The 20638-nt window shown below is 39.3% G+C and overlaps 1 non-coding gene across 1 annotated transcript; it reads right to left on the reverse strand.

The window, feature by feature from the left end:
• Positions 1–20221: 20221 nt before the first annotated feature.
• Trnal-caa lies at positions 20222–20336 on the reverse strand. The gene is made up of 2 exons: positions 20299–20336; positions 20222–20267 (listed from the first exon to the last, which is right to left on the reverse strand). It is a non-coding gene; the product is annotated as a tRNA-Leu (tRNA).
• Positions 20337–20638: the final 302 nt, after the last annotated feature.

Genomic DNA, 20638 nt, shown 5'->3' on the forward strand with positions numbered 1-20638 from the left:
ATTCCTTGATATACATTTGTACTGAAACTAAAATTCTATGTCAATATTTATGTACTCTGGCAGCAAGGGAAATAAATAGTGTTGAGTTGAAATGAATTGAAAATGAAACATTATGTATAAGCCCACTGGAGAATCTTCTATTGTAATATTCGTGGTTCCTCGATGCCATATTTAACGAATATAACAACAGAGGGTACTTCTTTTGGGTACTACATGAGCTGTCACTCACCGCGCATGGAAATGGGTTTACAGAGGTCGCTGACGATCAAAGCGATCCGAATCTGGGGGAGAAATTGGCTATAATCAGGAATTTTAATCATAATATATGCTCTAAAAGCATTTCACAGATAAATAAATAATTCTCAGGGATGTTGATCGAAAATTATTTTCTTGATAAAGTGATCTATTCAATAAAAAAACTATTCAACACTGTTCCTCGCGATTGTAAATAACATGAAGCAAATATTGAAATTAAATCGATGGCCCTCCACTCATCGCTTCGCAGCGGAAATCTTTGAAAACCAATAGGGTAGTTTCCTTCATCAAGGAAAACGAAATGCATTGATTGCGATTCGTTACCCACCATTAGTGTATTCATAATATACAAATTATTTGGTTTTAGAAATCCCAGTTTAGACGAATGTTAATGGTCAATTTTAACCGCATTTGAAAAAGGCCAGATTGGCGCCCATGCGATGCCACTCCACGTGACGTCACATGGACCTATTTTCTATACGAGCAGATAGGAGTTTTACATCGTCCGAGATTACCAATGCATGCATGAGGCATAGAGCTCAGGGAAACATGTCTTAATAATCACCTATTAAAACTGCCTATGGTCGGAAAGTTTCCTTCGTTTGATAAGATATTAATAATCCTTATTTAAGCCAAGCGCTACCTGATGTCAGCCTGCGTCGTATCAGCGCTAAAGCCTCGCCCGAAGGTCACCTCACAGGGCGGCTCCGGGAACCAGAAATACGTCACACGGACTTTTCCCATCATTCCTACTTAGCCGTCGCGTTTTCGCGCGCTTGAAAATTTCCACTTTTCATTTAATCGCGAAAAATGGATATCGTCATTTAAAAATCTAAAAGCGTGAAATATGTACTCCAGGAGTAATAATCTTTCGATTTAGGCAATAAAAAATAATAGGAAACCACCCTATTGAAAAGCGATGGAAGAGGTGACAGAAATCAATCTTTCACCGTGCACACCTAAAAAAATAGCTTACGTGTTTGCTCAGTCACTGAAAGGTAGTAGTATTTACGCATCCCTTTGCCAGTACACTATAATGGTGGACACAACTGTTCCATTTTTACCTCAACGAATTCATTTTCTCTTCCATGATAGAGACAAACGTTTCTGCGGCACGACCCCAGGGCCTCCTCTGTGTAATAATAATAATAATAAATAATTTTATTACTCCACACACAAATTACATGACAATAGCAAAATTGAGTAATTTTGGGTAGCCGCGAAGGATAGCCTGTTTGAGGCCACCATCCAAAATAATAATACATTATGCTTTACATATAGTGTAGCTCATTTTGTGTTAATACCTTGATAATCTATACTAACAAAGCTTAAGTGCGTACATGAAAAAACAACTAAAGCAGTATTTATAATTCGGTAATTCATTTACATCAATATTTTATAACAATTTTTGTTCTACATTTTCTTTAGTGAGAAGCCAAGAATGTGCATTTTGCAAAAACTTTTTCAAAGACTTTGAAATACAGCATGACTGGGGTAACAAATTAAAAACCTTTGGTCCTACGTACAAAAAAATCTTTTAAACAAAGTAGTCCCCATAGGTCGTACGCCTTCTTAATCCGCCCGCCACATGGAGAAAAAACAAGCGAACGCGGATGTGCGAGAGAGGGAATTTCCAAAGAGAGAGGGAGGGATTCGCAATGATTCCACGACCGCCGATGGCAACATCCCAGCCATCCATCATTCAGCCGGAGCGGAACGCGGTTCGCCCGTAAATCAGACACATGACCACGCACCGCGCAGGCACACAAGCGAATGAAATGAGGAAGAGAAGACCGCGATTATTAAGGGGTTGGCCGCTGCCACAGAAAATCCCATCGCAGCGGCGGCGATGGATCGAAAGGGGATCGACCGCCAAAAATCACGACCAAAAGTCCCGCGGAGAGAAAACAGAATATGGGGTCCGCCGACCAGTGGACCGAATAAAAAAAAACTGAATGTATACCGTCAAGCTGAAACGGCAAACCTCACTTGAAATTTACGCAGAAAAGCCTGATCGATCGCTCAAAAAGGTAAGAAATACAGCTTTCTCGGGGAATATGTTACGACGAAATAAAATTAAGACATACGAGCGTGATGCGCCCGCTCCCAGCGGGCTTCCCCCGCTCTTTTCAATGCAGGTCCACTTAGGGATAGGCGCGTTTCTAATTTTAAAATGTAGAAAAAATGCTGGGTCTTATTTACAAATTTAATTGGAATGTCCATGCACAAATTGAGGTCAGAGGTCCTCTTTAAACACAACATTGGAAGTAATTACACTATCCTCTGTTAAACGCACATGATGGCTCATACTTAACGTATTAACAGGAGACTTGAATGTGGAATCAGCCGCATTTTGATAAAAGTTATTTAAAGAATGCGAGATATTGTTGCAATGAACAAATGTATCAGTTTGTGCGCCGTTAACGTCCAGAATATTTCCCGTTTTTTTTTCTTTTTTTTAATTATTTAAAAACCAATTTTAGGAAACAATAGCAATATTTAGGAAGTAAGATATGCCGTCGCATGTTCTCTGATAAATTCTGTGCATTTTGGTACCTCATTTGTAGAGTTTGGTTACGTACAAGTTGAGAAAAAGGTATATATACAATAGAAATAATATAGAAGATAGACGCTTCTAAAATTTGGAAAAATGGCTGAAAAATATATTTATAAAATTCGTGCAAATACATTCATAAAAATATACTTATAATAATTTTTCGTTTAAATAAAAATTTAACGGCAAAAATTTTAATTTTACTTCCTGTCCGGTTCCAATGCATTTTTATGTTATTCAAGTGCCATCTCCAGAAGATAATACAAATAAAAATGATTTTAAACGGACGTGTAGAGAAATTGAAATAGGCACCTGTGGAAATTTTTGAGTAACCTTCCATTTACTAATATACTATAAGTCCACCAGATTAAGTCTGAATGAACTGTCTATGCTATTTCGGTATTATTCCTTCAGGCAAAATGAGTTGAATCTGATGAATGTTTGAATGAATGTTCGCCGTAGTTATCGTGTTTACTTATCTACCTCATTATTTGCACACAGAAGCGACGTGGTTGTTGCCTTAAACACTAAATTAATGATTCTTAAGAAAATTTATCTTGGTTCGGACACTTGATAATGACGCGATATTGCGGATTTGATACTGCTTAGACTAGTTATTAGGACCTTTAACAACGAGACGAAAAGCTTGAAATGAATTATTATACCTGGGGAAATTAATAATAGCCTTGTTGATTAACAGAAGTGCACTGCTACTGTATTGAATAAGTACAATTTTTCAGGGATAATATTTCTAACAAGATATGATGTACTCTTTACAATGTGCAGTGAAATGCATTCTCTGGGTTAAAAAGGAAATCTATAAGTCGACATACAGGACATTGCATATCATCATAAAATACAAGTTATATAATTGCTTATTCTAACAATCATGATGACATTTGTTTTTGTTTTAAAATTGGAACCGTTAGATAATATACCATTTCATAAATTACAAGGCAGAGTAACTTTAAATGGTATTTATGTTTGTTTGCGAGCGAGTTGACAGTTTCATTAAATTTTTTGTCACCTAAAATATTCTTTGTATGTACCTAGTCCCGACGATGCAATATAATATGTTCCGAAACGTTTGCAGAGAAAGGTTGTTTTCATTTTACCGACCGATGCTCGATATCATCGAAGAATTAAGAGAGAAAAGGGAGACTGGCGGGTGTTAATGAAAATTACTTTCTCAGGTTTGAGATTAAAAAGACTATTTCCCCTTCTCGTCCGTCCTGAACGCGGTGCGCCTCCGATGTTTGCCAGTCTTCTGTTTTCACTGCCGTGTTTTTAGGTGAAGGGACGACGGGCACATGGCTTTTCGGCGGACAAACGACAGTCAGGGGGGATAACAAAAGACAGGCGGGAGGGTAAAGAAAAATAAAAACGTCCGTGCGTACACAATCACCTGCGCAAGCAATACAGGCCTATGAGCGTCAACAAAGGAGAGGTCCAAAGAAGATAAAGTCTGTTTTCCTTTTTTCGTGAGCCGCGAATGTTATGAAGCTGGAGTCAATAAATCTGGATTACTAAAAAACAGAAGAATAAAACGCGGGGGTATGAAAGAGAGAGAAAAGAGGGGAAGTAACTTGTTGAGTCGTGAATAAACATTCGAAGTAGTTTCTACAATGAGGAAGAGATGAGATTGGACACCAAAGTAAAGACTTCACCAGAAATTGTGAGTTTTTAATGCGATTTAAGAGTCTCGTACAAGTTTTTCCTGAGCAAAAGGATCTCTTTTCTGAGATGGGATAATTACAAGCGATATCATCCATGCAATGATTGATGCAATGCAAGGATTTAATTTTTCCCTCAATTATTCTTACTCTGAAAATTCTCATTAGACCTATGAATGAAAAATACCCCAGAACTTGGAAATTTGAATTTGAACTATTGTATTCAATTTAACTCCTTTAATATAAATCCATCAATAACTCTCAAAAGACAAATGAGAAAGACAAAAATAGAAAAAGTACTGTATTCTAAAATGGAACTAGTCCACTTTGTAGGAATATTAGATGAAAGTTTCGAAGCACATCTTTCGGGATAAGCTCTTCAGCTGTTGCTTCTTTTTCTATGAATATATATTTCATAAAGCAATATATCTACTCATGATGTCAAATAGAAGTAATGACTTAGGTACCTTCGCAGAAGATGAAAACCGTGGTTTGTTTTAAATATTTAACGAATGGATCAGAAAACGCGGATTAATTTTTGAAGCAGGATCGACAAGAAGTTAGAAAACACTTAGTTTTCAGCTTTCACGAAAGCCCTAGCGACGTTAATACGCAACTTAAGCATTTGAGGCTTTTTAATGCAAAGAAGACGGATGCATACGAAGGTTTGTTTTGTATAAATAACTTCATGTTTTCATTCTTCTCCGTCGCAGGAGCAGGGGAAGGCGGCTAAAAATTGGCTTCTTTTAAATACACCTCAGAGCTGATTCATAAAAATTTTAGAATTGAATGACATTTTAATGAGAGAATTTCTTCATTCACCTTACTTGTGCATTGATTTCTCTGACAATTTGTGAAAAATGAAAACGAAAGAGTTGACAGAAAAATCACTATCGGACTCGTCAGCATTGTTAGCAAAAGCCGCGTTTACGCATTTATATAGCACACATAAATATTCGCAGAAACCAAAGCAAAGAGAGGCGTTCAAAAGAGAATGATGAGTAAGCAAAGAGAATCGTTCAAAAGAGAATCGAGGAGAAGTTCGTGAAACGTCCGATTTCATTCGGATAAGGCATTTCCGCAGGGCGCAACACTTGGCATCCCAGCGTCGACCAAAACAAGCCGTCAATTATTCACGTGAACTTGCCGTGACGCGGAGAGTGACAGACAACGACGTGGAGAGGTGGGGGGTTTGGTTACCGTCGTCAACCGCCCTCTGTGCATCAAGGGGGACACTGTCGAACTCCTTTCCCTGTACCCTGGACGCACCCTGTCACCCCAACACCCCCTCTTCATCGATCGGGGACCCCAAGCAACAGAACCCCGAGTCCCTAGTCACCCTAACAACTCGATTGATTATTCGCAGCCACGAGGGACAGGTTGGGCAAACAGGGAGATTAGGTTTATGCTCACGCAAGGGACCATAGGGAATCAAATGCACGTTAGTGCATACATAAACGGGTATACGGTGCATCAATTTGGCCTTAAAAACATATTTTTCAAGGTGGTATCACCGTGACAAGGTGATTCCAAACAAATAAAGAAAGCTAAAAACTTTGTAAGGTTCACTGTGAACCTTACAAAGTTTTTCTTTCTTTATTTCCAATATGGAGAGGTTTCACAAAGTAAAGCCTGAAGTTATTAGTTAGATTCCAAACAAGCTTAAACACGAATTCATTTTAACTGCCAGGGGAAAAAAATCCTCAGGACCGGGATTCAAACTGCACGAATAAAAATTAAAGAAAATAAAGTTCAAAGTCATAAATTCCATTTTAAAATTATTATTACTTACAACACATTGCTGGAAGTAGGCTATTTCCTGGTGGCAGCATTGTATTTACACAAATGAATAACACATCTATCTATCTAATAACAATGTAAGAAACAGAAAAGACACCTATAGTAAAAAATAATAGATTGATTCTAGATATCATACAACTAAAAAATGAACATTGACCCGATTATCCCAAATTAAAACACTCCTTTATAAACCACAGAGTAATTAACCAATACATGATGAGCACTTATTCTTAAAAATTTTCGCATTTGCGGGAAAGATGTTAAAAATAACTTCAGGTAGGTCATTCTACTCCCTTATCCCTCTATGTAAGACGGATTTATTTTTCAAAATACCTATTTTCCGTTTTTTAACTTAATTTTGAATTTATGATCTTTCCTTCCTACGTAGAAGGGTGAGTCCAGCTTTAGACCTATTTCTTTCCAACCCCGTTCTTTAGAAAAGGCTTTGTACACCCCGCATAACCTATTTATGGTTCTTCTCACTTTTAGAGGTTTACATCCTAAACACCTTAGCATAGCTGTTCCCTTCTATGATTCCCTAGCTGGCTGCCTTTCACTGAACTTTTTCAAGCTTTAAAGATCAATTTTCACAATGGGGATCCCACACTGAAGTAGAATATTTCTAACACAGGCCGAACCATAGTCATGTAGGGCATTTCTTTGGTTTCTCTATTACTCTCTTTTATATTTCTCATGATCCAATTGAGAGTTTTAAACGATTTCCCTACCACCTGATCAATATGATCAAGTTTGTATGTGAAATTAACCCCCAAGTATTTTAAGTCGTTAAAGTTGGAAATATTTTCCCCGAGCAAGAGATATGACCGATTGTCCTTGTTTCTCCTTCTCGTGAATGTAATTTGACACCATGCGCAGAAATGCTGCTTTAGGTAATACATATAGAGAAAAAATCGGAGAAAGAGCCCTAATAAGATCCCTTAAGATATGCTTTGAAACCGTGCATTTCAAATTCCTACCGAGTGGACTAGTTCCAATTTAGAATGAAGTACTCTTTCTATTTTTGTCTTTTTCATTTGTCTTCTGCGAATATTCTGCGATTTACGACGACTTTATATTCAATGTGTACGGAGAAAACTACCCTCGAGCGGCCAATAATTCAAATTATGAGGTGAAAATTAGTGTAAGTTTCACATTTTAGCGTAGTAAGTATAACTGAGCTATTCCCATGCTGGTACTTGATATAAGTGGAAATCAATGCTCTTATTGAAGTCGCACAATTGTTAACTAAATGATTTAATGCAATCTGCTGTCGGCAAAAAATTTGGAAGGGGTAGTATATAAGGGCTTCGGGTAATATGGGTACTTGCAGATGTAAAAAACTGTGTAGTCTTTAAATAGGATCGAAGTTTTTCCCGGCGAACAAGATGAAGAATTCCTTGTGTAGTCTATTGCGCCACAAGGTTATTTTCAGTCATAGTTTTTCCATTAAATTTGTTTTCTCTTTTATTTCATAAAATATGATTCAATATACTATATAGATAGAACAAAAATATAAATTAAGAGTAATTAATTTATTTTTCCGATTATGTCATCACAATAGTATACAAAGTCACAATAAACCAAATATTTCTGTCCTAAGATGCTTCCTATCATACCTTATTACTCCATAATACCAAGGGATCTATTCGCTCGCCTCTACTGCATTGATATTCCTCGAATACCTTCAGAGACAATTAGAGAGTTCCACGTCTCCTCGTTGCCACAGCTACGCTACCATGCTGCTCCACGCTCAATTACAGTCAAATTTCCAACCCTTTCTTCACGTCGTTATTCTGACTTTCTGCTGCATTCCTACTCTTCATTTATGAAAATCTCGGGTTCTAACACTAATTTCAGCATTTTCTTCGAGAAAAATGATTCTATCAACACTTCTCCAGCCTCTGCATCTCATCGGGGGTCAACGTAATCCACGTATGACGCAATATTACATTGACGACGCTGCATACATTGCATGATCGAAATACGCAAAACAATAGATTACTACGTCACAGCAATCATGTGACCTTTTTTCCATGTAAACGAATGCATGAACACTCAAATAACCGTTTAGTGCGCATATTAAACCCATATTCCATTGAGAACGGTAATATATTACTATTTAAATACGAAATTATTTCAATGTGCTAGGTCAGAACGTAACAAATTGCAAGCAAGAATTAATCATCATTGAATTGTTTCAGGTCTTATTGAACGACACCATTATATGAACTCACTCAGTGGACAAAAAGCACCTTAATTAGCTCAAAAATAAGGTCGGAATGAATTATCTTCTGGAATCTTGGCCCTTGAGAGCGCCAACAGGTGACTTCAAAAGGGGTCTTCACTCCATATCCAAGGGATGTTTCTGAATTCAGACCAGTGAGTTGGCTGGGTACAAGGAAGGAAGTTAATCATTCGAAACACACACATCACTGCCCGCGAAACGAATTTACGAACATTTCGCAGAACACAAAAGTTCAAGCAACTGTGAACAGAGGGGCAAGCAAGCAAGAATCAGATTCTCCATTTCCTTAGGGTGTCGAGGGAGAACTAACCACCTAGCTCCCCGCGTAATTAATTAACGTGTTTCGACTAATTAAATTCATAGCGTCACAGGCTAGGGGAGACTCATTGCATTCTGTTTCCATTGTTTTAACCTTGCATGGATTTGCCACAAAAATAAATTTAACCTATTCAGGTGTGATGAAGTTCATAATTATAAATATATCGGCATAAAATAAAATGTAATTGAACTTATCCACAATTTTTTTAAGGCGTAACACACCAGATTGTGTCTCTGTTAACGTAGTGCGCACTAAAATAATTGTGACAAAGTGCAATTAGATTTTATTTCCATATGCTACATTAATTACTAAACATTGGGAAATTTTGGTTTATTACCCCGCAAGCCGCCTAAAAGGTGTGTGGCAGAGGGTATTAGGACACCAGCCATTTGCACATAAAAAGGAAATGCACTAACGAAATTACGACTGGCATTTATTAAAGTCATTTATGGTTCGGGGGAAAAAGGAATTCGCATATCTATCCGTTCGGCAAAATATCTCTCTTAATTTATCGCTTCGGTCGGAGCTGGAAATATAGTGGGGCTCTAATATTATGTTCTCCATGTCGCTCTTGAAGATATCCATTCTCAATTGTTCGAGGTATCTAAGCCTAGCGCGCAGCCTCCGAGTCTCGAATGCATCTCAGTCCAAATGTGTCGTGGTATAAAGTTGCATGAAGCGATGCACGCTATAGGCTGGATCTTACACGTCCTTCAAGGATGTGCCCTTACTCTTTTGTTATTACTATGGTATGGCACATGCTTGAGGAGGCGACTGACAACAATGGTCATTAAATAGTGCTGTGCGAGTCTCGTCTCGGCGGTCGAGACGAGACTTTCATTTCTCGGCGGGTTGGGACGAGACTCTCGGCGCGGCGAGAATCTCGCCTGGATCGAGAGTCTTGACGAGACTCGACGCATCAAGACTACTCGACACCCGTCGAGACTCTCGGGAAAGGCGAGAATTTCAAATGAGGATCACCAACAGTCGACAGTAGAGTTTACAGTGGTTTCTTTTACGGATTTGTTAACAGAACAAAAATATTTCGTTCAATGAGTTTTCTTATGCATCCATTATTTTAGTGCGCCGTCAAATTATAAGGATATCCTCATAGGTGGCCTTCCGATCAAATTTATATGACTCTCAATGAGTTCAACAGATTCAGGCTTCAATTGGTGGAAGTATAAACATATATAAAAGGCATATTTAAACTCCTTGAAACCTGCCGTATTTTTACAAAAAAGAATTGTACGTATTATTTTGAAAAAAGACAGATTTGAGAGATCCTTCCCACTTTTTCTTCATTTGCGTTTGCTTCCGTTGAGGCATATATATATTAATAAGGTCCTACGATGTTTTTATGCTAGAAGTGGCAACTCTAAAATATTTCAGTCCCTGCTTTCTCCCTTTACCCTGAGTAAAATGAGTGTGCCCTTACCACAACCAAATTTGACTTTGTTTAAAAGATTTTTTGGTTAAGGTGCGTTTGGTGGGGACATGGAGCAAGTAGTCCGAAGATGGGCGTGGTACACCCTCCGTTGGGTCTCTAATCCCGCGAACCCTTTCCTCGACGCGTTAGCCCTCGCTGCCCCATCTCTTGGACCCTCACAGCGGGGGGCCTTACTCCCGGAAACCGACCGCTGTGACTGCAATTTGAAAATCATTCAATCAATCCAATAATAAAAAAATGATTGCTTGCATCGTACTCCCGTTAATCGTGCGATCAAGTACGTCTTTGAAGCGTGTTTCTGCGATGAAAAATAACGATTTTGTTAACTTACCTAAACACGTGGCTGCGGACCACTGGAAAATGGCAACAGCGCTTTGGAATGGGCAAAAGTAGCGGGTTGTTTGAATGAGTTACGAGCATGATTTGGCCATCTGCTACCGCTCATTTGCACGCCAAGGCTTTAGTTAATTTGCCTACAGTTCCTCAAAGTCACCAATAGATAACCTGCGTCGAGATAAAGGGTCAATTATTCCATAAGGCGGATACTGAAGGGTTAAAGCAGTCGAACTACTTCGAAAAGTCGAAAAATACCCTAGAGGTGGCTAGGCTGTGTGAGTTTTAGACGGTGACTGCGAGTACCTTTACGTATTTTCTCCAGAGAAATGAAAGAAAAAAAAAGTTCCTTGTTGATAAGGAATCTTAAGTGTTGACAAAAATGCATCCCATGAATTACCATCCATTCAAAGAGACGCTGCCAGGTACGTTAAAATTCTTTACGTCAGTTTTGTTAGTGTTAATACCTCATCGATAGACTCGAATGGAAATCTCTATGAGACCGCTGACTGAAAAACAAACTTAACCTAATAGATACGTTCAAGAGGAATGTATTTTCTGACGAAGGTAGGCATATCTTACGAAGGCCAGCATACTACACATATCGAATCGTTAAAGTAATATAAAAGAGATAGACTGTAGAACAGACATGTTCAGAATGTCTTTTTTCCACGATTTATAAGAGACCGTACAGACAGCATTAGAACTCACAAATAGATTACATGCTTTAGTATTGTAGCTTACTAACTTATGTAAACATTAATGCATGTTTCCAAATTTTCAAGACGGCCTAAAATGCTTGGAAAAATGATTGACAAATTTATATTGCTATTAGAAGACTATAATGAAAAGTATGAAACAATTGACCCAATATAATTTCTTTTTATAACTTTTTCTAAAAACTTACTGAATGACCCTCGTATCTCATTAATAAGCTGAATACGATGTATTCATCTACATCTACATAATAACCTGCGAGCCAACTCTACGGTGTTTGACAGGGGGTGATCGATCACCACCATGCATTAAGTTTTACATAGGTTAGTAGGCTACACTACATGTCATTTAATCTACTTATGAGTCTATTGCTGCCGTTATAATTTCTTATTGATCGATAAAAAAGTTGAGAAAATCGATCGTTTTACATTGCACTTCCCGGACATAAGACAAAAATTCTCTTGGGTTATCCTGTAACTCCTCTACCAGCGTTTTTCTTTTAAAATTCGTGAATGCATTCCTGAACGCTTCGTACGTGGCGGCTTCGGACAACTTTATTGTTCATTTATTAACTTGCGCTCATTATCGGATAAACTCATGCCGACTTTTTTAATTTTAGCATTGCTCGTTCTCTGTCGCCTCAATGATTTTCTCACTTCCGCATCATACCATCTCGGTTCGCTGCCTTCTTTTTTTTATTTTACTTGGGAAGTAGCTTCGTATTCCAGAAGCTACGAGCTCAACAAGCCCTTGCTAGGTACCCTCAACATTAAACTTTATTATTGCTTCTTGAAACGCGGGGAAAGAATTACCAGGTGAATCTTAAAACGATCAATATGAGATCTTTTAAAAATGAAAATTTTACGTTCTTCATTAAAATTTTCAGCAGTATTTAGAGAAAGCTTTGTAGTTATACACTATGGTCACCCATTCCTTCGAGTGTGCTCACGTTTATTACCTGATGAGGTATATTTGTCGCTAATAAATCAAGAATAATTTCTCCTGAGGCTGAGTTGGTGGTCTGTAATACGTTCATACTAATATGGTTTTGGATTTTGGGCAACTAATTGAGCACCACACAGATTCCACGCTGGTCTCAGTTACGGTTACCGCTGGGTTGACGATTGGATTCTTTACAGAGTATAAATACTCCGCCTCCAGCTCGATTAATTCTATCTTTCCTATTAACGGTGAACGATTTTGGGAGGATCTCATTGTCTGATCATCATCTGTTAGCCAACTTCCTGCTCCAATAATAACGTTACACTTCGTACGATGAGTAAAATGGTGGAAATCGGGAATCTTATTTATTAAACTACGGATATTGACCTCAGCCAGGGTTATTACCTTGGAACTAGTTGCGATTTAGATTGCGATTCGGGACTTTCGGTATAATTCGTTATTATGCTTCACGATCTGTGTACCATTTGATGTGCATGTGGGAATTCTGTTGCATACTGCTTGGTCGTGATTGATAACCTATTGCCAAACACATTAGACGTGGGTCGCTAGGTATTATGTAGATGTATCTAAATGACTTTAATTTACTGAAATCTGATACTCCCTGCCTTTGAAATAATGACAGTAGACCTTTTTTCCAGTAGATCTTTTTCCTTCGGGGCCCCATGGCCAAGCACCTAGATTAGCGCCAAGCAATTAGGCTCGCGAATTTTGAACTAGTTTTTTAGAACTAGATTTTTATTCGATCGATATCTCACCAGGATCCGGGTAACATTAGTTAGTATCAATGTACAGTATTGATACTATTGTACTGTACCGACTAATGCTCAGAATATCGATAAAGGCGGTTAAAGTTCATTGTATGAATTACTGTCTCATATGCCTATGGAAAAATTATGTAAGCTTTTGAGTTATCCTTGAGACCAGCCAATTTTTTTACCTGGTCGAAACCAAAGCTAGTCCTGACCGACAGTCACTAGGCTGAGTCCAGACCGGAATTTCCGGCATCGCCTTCATTCCTGCTACCCTCCCTGTACAATGCAAATTGCACGACCATTCTGGATGGTCATTAATGGTGTGCATTTTTATTAGCGCTTTAGAGTCCATGTCTACAAAGAACTTCGCCACAATGGCTGAAAGAGGACTGAGTAGTAAATGAGTGCATTTATGTGTGACAAATTCAAAGAATACTTGTCAGTGTAACCACCTCTAGGGTGTTTGGCTGGGGTTTTTCAACCATTATTTGTTACAGCGATTTAATAACAGCGCTATTTCCCTGAACCTCTCTTACGAATATTCGGAAAGGCTTAGGGTTCACGTCTAAATATTCGCCCAATATTTTTCGTTTGAATTCATTCGATTCCCCCAGAAGAGTTTACTTTGTCTCATTTTTAGATTTTTATGATTGTCCCGCATTTATTTTATTTTCACACAAGAAAGATCCACACGTGCCTTTTTCATTTTAGTGAGAGAAATTAGCTACTTCGCCCTCATAAGACTCCATTTAGAATACGCTGCCAGTGTTTGGGGTCCTCTTGAAATAAGCTTAAAAAATAGAGTTAGAACGCGTGCAAAGAGGAACCGCCAGGTAAGTGAAAAGTCGTTACGATAGCCTTGGGTGACTGTTGCATGATACACATACGATGTGGGTATGGAGAAGAATGGAGAACGTAAAATGGACGGAGAGGAAAAGGAACGACGAAGTGCTGGATATGCTGGCGAGGAGAGGCAGCTTTTGGATGAGATAAGGAGGAGTCAGAATGTATGGATGGAGCGAATACTTAGCGCGGAGGGGATGTTGAAAATGTTGTTAGAGGGTATAATGTTCGAGAAACGAGGGAGGGAAAGGAAAAGAATAGGATTTTTAAATAGATTGAAAAGGAGTAGGCCTTACAGTGAATTAAAGATGGTAGCGCTGGACGGAAAGTGGGGTTTCCAAATCACTTATTAAGTACTCCATGGAAACCTACCTTAATCGGTAAAATACTATAATAATATATGATAAATTGAAGAGCAGTGTATTTTCCGACGAACTCAGCCATATATTACGAGCGCCAACGTACTACAGAAGATCCGAATATATGAATAAATTAAGTGATATAGGCTGGAGGACAGATTCATTCATAATATCTTCTTTTCCACGATCAAAAAGAGACTATAACGGCAGTGTTAGGACTCACTAATAGGTTAGATGACTTGATTTGTAGCTTACTAACTTATGCAGAGCGATGGCTAAGTTCTAAAAACAAGTATCTAAAAAACTACTATACGGGAGAGCAAAAGAAACTATTCATATTTTTAACTGTACGCTGGAATTCAAAACCAAAATTCATATATTAAATAATAAATTCAACAACAACGTCAGAAGGGAACTTTGGAAGCAGAGAAAACTATACAACGCGTACAGTCCATTACGTCATGAAATAAATTGAAGGCACTTGAAGCTAAAAAAAAATTACGCTGCAAAACGTTCAATAACTAAGAAATCAATGCGAAAGTTCAAGAAAAGTACTTCTAAGTAACGTTCAAGCAAAGTTAAGTTCAAGTAAAAGTACAAGAAGAAGTACTCGAAGAAAATCCTAAATCATTTTGGTCATACTCGAGAAAGCTTCAGGTATAACACTCAACCGTTGATTCGTTATTTGACAAAGATGGTGAACTTGTCACCAAAAATATTGACAAAGCTAGCACATTAAGCTCCCACTTCGAAAGTGTCTACACTACTGACGATTTAATTTAGAAATCCCATGTAGAGAGGAATCGATGGAAGAAATATCTATACAGCGTGATGGGATTACGAAACAACTACAATCGATTAAGAATAGATAATCTCCGGGTCCGGAGGGAATACCCTTGCGTTTCCTCAAGGAGTAAGCTCCACAAATCACACCTTACTTAGAGATTATATTCAAGAAGTCTCTATCAGAAGGAGAGTTACCGCTAGATGGGAACATTGCAAGCGTTACACCCATATTTAAAAAGGGAAACAGACATCACCCAGGCGACTACCGTCCAATTTCATTAACATCGATCATAAGCAAGATACTTGAGCATATCGTCGTTAGCAATATCATGACTTTCTTCGACAGACGTCACTTCTTCCATGGCTGTCAGCACGGATTCAGAAAAGGTAGATCATGCGAAACACAGCGCTCTTTCTTAACGATGTTCTTAACGCTTAATCTTTCTTAACGCGTTTCGTCAAAAACTGCTACGGACGTACAGATAGCGTTTCGCTGATGTTAAGAAAATTAGGCTGGGAGCCGCTGGGAACTCGGTGGCTGAGCGCAAGGCTAAGATTACTTGAACAATTGAGAATGGATGTCCTTAAGAGCGACACGGGGAAAATAGTATTAGAGCCGAACAATATCTCCAGGTCCGATAGAAGCGATAAATTAAGAGAGATGTTTTACCGAACGAATAGATATGGGAATTCAATTTTCCCCCGAACCATAAAGGACTTTAATAAATAATAGTAACGACTTCCTAGAGCACTTCATTTTGCATGCGTAGACGGCTGGTGTCCTAACACCCCTTGCCACACGCCTTTTAGGCAGCTTCCGGGGTATTATGTAGATGTAGATGAGCCATGAGGTTTGAAATATGTGAATTGTGGTCAATAATAACAGCCTCGGTTCTGATGACGCACTCTGAAGTATTCGCTGTCAAGGGGACAAGGTTCATGTTACCCCTGGTAGGTGTAATTTACGTAATAATAAAACACGTAAAGGGACTCGCAGTCACCGTCTAAAACTCACACAGCCTAGCCACCTCTAGGGTATTTTTCGACTTTTCGAAGTAGTTCGACTGCTTTAACCCTTAAGTATCCGCCTTATGGAATAATTGACCCTTTATCTCGACGCAGGTTATCTATTGGTGACTATGAGGAACTGTAGGCAAATTAACTAAAGCCTTGGCGTGCAAATGAGCGGTAGCAGATGGCCAAATCATGCTCGTAACTCATTCAAACAACCCGCTACTTTTGCCCATTCCAAAGCGCTGTTGCCATTTTCCAGTGGTCCGCAGCCACGTGTTTAGGTAAGTTAACAAAATCGTTATTTTTCATCGCAGAAACACGCTTCAAAGACGTACTTGATCGCACGATTAACGGGAGTACGATGCAAGCAATCATTTTTTTATTATTGGATTGATTGAATGATTTTCAAATTGCAGTCACAGCGGTCGGTTTCCGGGAGTAAGGCCCCCCGCTGTGAGGGTCCAAGAGATGGGGCAGCGAGGGCTAACGCGTCGAGGAAAGGGTTCGGGATTAGAGACCCAACGGAGGGTGTACCACGCCCATCTTCGGACTACCTGCTCCATGTCCCCACCAAACGCATCTTAACCGATTTTTTTTGTACGTAGGACCAAAGGTTTTTAATTTGTTACCCCAGTCATGCTTAATTTCAAAGTCTTTGAAAAAGTTTTTGCAAAATGCACATTCTTGGCTTCTCATTAAAGAAAGTGTAGAACAAATACTGTTATAAAATACTGATGTAAATGAATTAACGAATTATAAATACTACTTTAGTTGTTTTTTCATGCGCGCACTTAATCTTTGTTAGTATAGATTATCAACGTAACACAAAATGAGCTACACTTTATGTAAAGCATAATGTATTATTATTTTGGATGGTAGCCTCAAACAGGTTATCCTTCGCGGCTACCTAAAATTACTCAATTTTACTATTGTCATGTAATTTGTGTGTGGAGTAATAAAATTATTTATTTATTATTTATTTAAGTTTGACGTATTTAAATAAAATATCGTAGCACTTTTCCACAATATTTGGCAATTTCCTCCCGGTACCCCCGATAATTCTCACTCCTTCTCAGCTAACCTAAAGGGACTCCTCACCCCCGTCTCTTTTCCTGCGTCGCTACTTACTCCTCTCCCTTTCTAAAGACACGCAGCCTCTCTTTTTACCCTAACTCCCCCCTCTTTTTTCACTCTTCTCGACCCCCCTCCCGTTTTTCTATGGTTCTTCCCCACGTGTCGTTATTTTACAGTTATGACTAGAGTCCTCCGTCCAACGTGGGTTCCCCACATCCCGTAGTTGTATCATTTCCCACTGTCTCTACTCTGTACGCCTGTTCCCACCCCCTTCTTCAAAGATGTCAAATCCTCCCCAACCCCCCTTTCTCAAGGGTATAAAGGAGATTTTCATAAGTTTTGCAGTGTGTTGTACCAGATGATGGCTCAGTGAGCCGAAACGCGTTGTACGCATTAAAAAATCTTGTGGAAGAGTGCTACGATCTTTCATTTAAATAGACTCTCAATGAGTTATAATTGTCGGAATTAATAGCGGATGGTTATTTAACTTTTTAAACCACAAGCAATTATTATATGGAGCGGGAGCCGTAATTCTGTTGAAGCAAATTAATCTCTCCTCCAACTTAGGCCATGAGGAAGGGATATTATAAGAAGGGTGGAGAGAACACGGTGCCGACATAAGCCTGCTCTTACGGAGAGGCGTCAAGGGGACCATAGCTTTACGTCCAATCCGACGGACGGAGTGCTGTACTTGGAGGTGTCCTTACACGAATAACTGAAAAAGGGATCGGGAAATCTCTGAAAAAGTAACCATCAAACACGGAATTTGAACCCCGAACCACAAGTTGAGAAGCCAGCACTATATTCACCACAACAAACCGATCCCCAATATTTTGTATTGCTTTTTACCTCGTGGCGAAAAATCGACGGGCTTAACCCTTCCCCCGATAAGTTAATGACGTCAATAACTTTTTCCCAGCGACTCACCACTTCTCCGTCACTCCTCGTCCTTGCGCATTCATCTCAGGTGGTATTCTGTTATTAACGCTCTAGTGAGTCATTACTTCCGCCAAGGAAGAGCTAATGAGCTAAATCTCCACTGACGTCACTAGCTCTTGAAAAGTGGGTCGCAGTTTTTCGCATTTTTTTGATTTTTAAGTCATGAGAAAATGGCTGAATGCAGTGGCGTAGCTAGGAATTTCTTTCGGGAGTGGGTCCAAAACCAGGGAAGGAAATTTTTGAAAAACAGAGCACTAAGTATCTACATCTACATAATACCCTGCAAGCCACCTCTAGGGTGCTTGGCAGGGGGTGATCAATCACCAGCATGCAGCATACAAGTAATGGGTTCTAAACTAATCTTAACACTTTTCATAATCGAAAAAACTTCATTCGTAAAGAAATATTTTTAAAATTCATGAATTTTCAATATTTTGCTTTCTTTTATGAAGGAAGATAATTGTGTTTTTATATTTCGGGGGGGGGGGGGGGTGGTCCGGACCCCCGAACCCCTCCCCTGGCTACGCCACTGGCTGAAGGAGTGGATGTGGGAATGCTGTTGCATATAATTGGTCACCCACTGCCAAACACCCTAGAGGTGGCTGACGAGTTCTCGGAGTCGCCACCGGGTCGGGAACTGCATTTTTGCCAACGTCTCGATGGCCAAGTCGGTTTTCCGAATATCGGCAAAAATGCATTTCCATAGCCGGCCGCGATTCCGAGAACTCTTCACGCAGTCTGCTCGCCGGGAAAGCACTCCACTCCAAGAGGTGGCTCGGAAGGAATTATGTAGATGTGATTTCCCCATTATTATTCGCGTCGAGGCATTCTCTCGGTCGATGGTGGTTTACGAGGGCGGAAAGAAAGGGCGCCCTCACCCAGGCAGTGGGGGAGGAACGAGTCACGGACACTGAAGCATGCGCATGATTATGCAAGGAAGAGGACCACCGTCCGAGCCTCCCTTATTAATGACTCTCACGCGGTTGCGAGGCAAATGAGTTGTGGCGCTTTACGGGATAGCTGAAGCGTCGACCACGGAGAAGGTTGACACAAGGAGAGGTCGGTGCGAAAGTCATGCATCACATTTGGCAGAAAAATCGATTTTGACCATAGTATGTCACCACAACTTTACGAGTTAACCCTTAATAACCCAATGTTGCTTGTGAGCAACATAAAAAATGTATAAATTTTCAGCCCTATTTGGTGAATATCAAAACTACACATTATTTTGCGGTGTAAATTTTAATGGCGAAATATTTAGCTACCATGATAAACATGATTTGATGGAAAAATTTCAAGTTTTAAAAATGAAAAATCTTGATTTTTTATTTCTCCCTGAAGTAGCTCTGGGTTGGGAAGGATTAAGACACAAAATACAATAGGTCTATGGTATTCGGTAGTGGCAGCAAAAAGAGGCCTTGGTGGTTCCAATCGGTAGAAAAACTGGCGTGAACTTGGGAATTTTGATCAATTTAAGGCTGGTAGGCGATACTTGGTGGAACTTGGTGGCAGCAAACATAATCTACATCTACAAAATACCCTGCGAGCCACCTCCAGGGTGTTTGGCAGGGGGTGATCAATTACCAGCTGAAATAAGATACACTGATGTAAGTTCCACAGAAATTTACTTAACCGACCTAGTTTTCGACATTACACTATGTCTAGGGGATATACAACAGTGTATCTTTCATTATATTTCTTGGGAACTTTGGGTTCAAACTCCGTTCTAGACAATTGATTCCTCGCCGGTGGCATTCGTGATACATGAGAACAAGTACGGAGGGAGCTTATGTAAAGGGAGAGTTATGATACATAGCTTAGAAGTTAAGAGTTTGCTCATCATGTACGCGTGATCTATAAAAAATCTCTACTCCTTCAATGTTTTCATTTAATCCGTGGATGAAATATTAGTCATCCCTCTACCGTTTTTCTGGTCCGTCACTTTTCACAGTTAAAAGAAGCCAGAAGATATTTGCTGCAATGTATTTCGATTCGTCTATTCCTAAGAACGTGAAAATTTTCCATAATGCCAAAATAAAATTTGCAATCGCATGCGCAATAATGCAATCGCAAACTTTAATAATGGGAAAATATTAAACGACATACATAATAAAAAAACAAAGACGTACGAAGGTATAAAAAGTTTGTCAGAAGTGGGATTCGAACCCACGCCCTCTTACGAGGACCAGAATTCACAAGACCCACATGGCGGGCAAGAATTTCTTGAGTCTGGCGCCTTAGACCGCTCGGCCATCCTGACGACTGAATTAACTAATCAATGTTGGTCAACTGTTGCTAAACTCAGAACCCTTTCCGTTTTCCTGTAGTTCTACAAAATATCTTTAATATTAAATGGATGCTGTTAACCTTAGCCACACATTATCCCAATAGTGTAGGATACCGAAAGACCCCAGAAGAACAAAGTGACCGTATTTATACTAATCTTTCGCTGCTTGGCAGCTGAAGGCTGATTCAGACGATGCGAAGAAAAACCTCGCTACCAAAATTTTAATATAGAACCAAAGAGCATTGTTTTTTCTTCAGGTCGGGAACCTAAATATT

This window comes from Ischnura elegans, chromosome 6, assembly GCF_921293095.1.
Source record: "Ischnura elegans chromosome 6, ioIscEleg1.1, whole genome shotgun sequence".
NCBI classification, from domain to species: Eukaryota; Metazoa; Arthropoda; class Insecta; order Odonata; family Coenagrionidae; genus Ischnura; species Ischnura elegans.